Source organism: Nannospalax galili, unplaced genomic scaffold, assembly GCF_000622305.1.
Source record: "Nannospalax galili isolate Female #2095 unplaced genomic scaffold, S.galili_v1.0 scaffold445, whole genome shotgun sequence".
Lineage (NCBI taxonomy): Eukaryota > Metazoa > Chordata > Mammalia > Rodentia > Spalacidae > Nannospalax > Nannospalax galili.
The window spans coordinates 3,105,146-3,106,223 of record NW_008354184.1 but is presented as its reverse complement, the minus strand read 5'-3'; positions in this window follow the sequence as shown (position 1 = coordinate 3,106,223).

Below are 1,078 nucleotides of genomic sequence, written 5' to 3'. Positions count from 1 at the left end.
GAGGGGGTTTCTCCCGGAGAATCGAGGCGGGGTTCCCTCCCCCGATCCGCAAAGCTCCTTGGAAGCGAAGAGAGCGATCGGGCGCGCGAGCCGGCGTCTTGCTGCAGGCAGGCCTGCCCGCCTCCCCCGCTCGCGGCCGCGCGGCCCGGGGCCAGGCGCTCCCACCTACTGCATCGCCCGTGGTGCTGAACTGGACAGCTCCCCGCGGTCCGGTGCTCACACCTACTGCATCGCCGTGGGGCTGGACCGGACAGCTCCCCGTGGCCAGGCGCTCCCACCTACCGCATCGCCGCGGTGCTGAACTGGACAGCTCCCCAGTCTGTGCGCTTGCTGCACTCCACAGCCGGCCGGCTGTGGGCCAGGAGGGGGGCGCGGGCCACCGGCCTCTGTCCCCCGGGGACCGGCCAGACCAGGGCCGAGAGCAGGGCTGCCTGGCCTCACCGACTTCTGTCCCCCAGTCCTGGAATGAGTGCTGGCCAGGGCCTCCTGGAGCTTGGAGGAAGGCGTAGCTGGCGATTGCTGCTCCTCTCTCCCTCTCGTTCTCCCTCTCTCACACTCTCTCCTCTTCCCTCCCCCCTTGATGTTTCTTCCAGCTCAGCCTCCTTCTCATTCCCTCTCTACGTGCCCAGAGCTTCAAATACAGCCCTCCCATCACAGTCAGACAGCCACAAAACTTCAACCAGCCGTTTCTCTGCTTGGACGAGGTGGACATAGACCCTGGATGGGTAATTACAAACATGGTCTCTATGCGCTTGTTTTGTTTTTTTCTTTTCTGATCATGGGTTCCACGTTGCTTTTGGTGGGGGGAAAGATGTTTTATTTTATTGGCTGGAGAGATCCCCTTTCTCATTCTCCTCTAGATCTTTGGCTCTTTCTGGCTAATGGGATCCACATAGTACTGAGCCTCTCTGTAGTTTTCTGTGAAATTCTAAATCTTGCTTCCATGAGCAGACATTTTGGAAAGATTATTCATGCAGAAGGGTGTGAAAGGGTGACTGGCAACTGGGGCTTGGGCCATGATTTCAGCTCAAGGATAAACATGTTTTCAGGGTAAGTGGGTGAGTGTGAATCTTTCTAA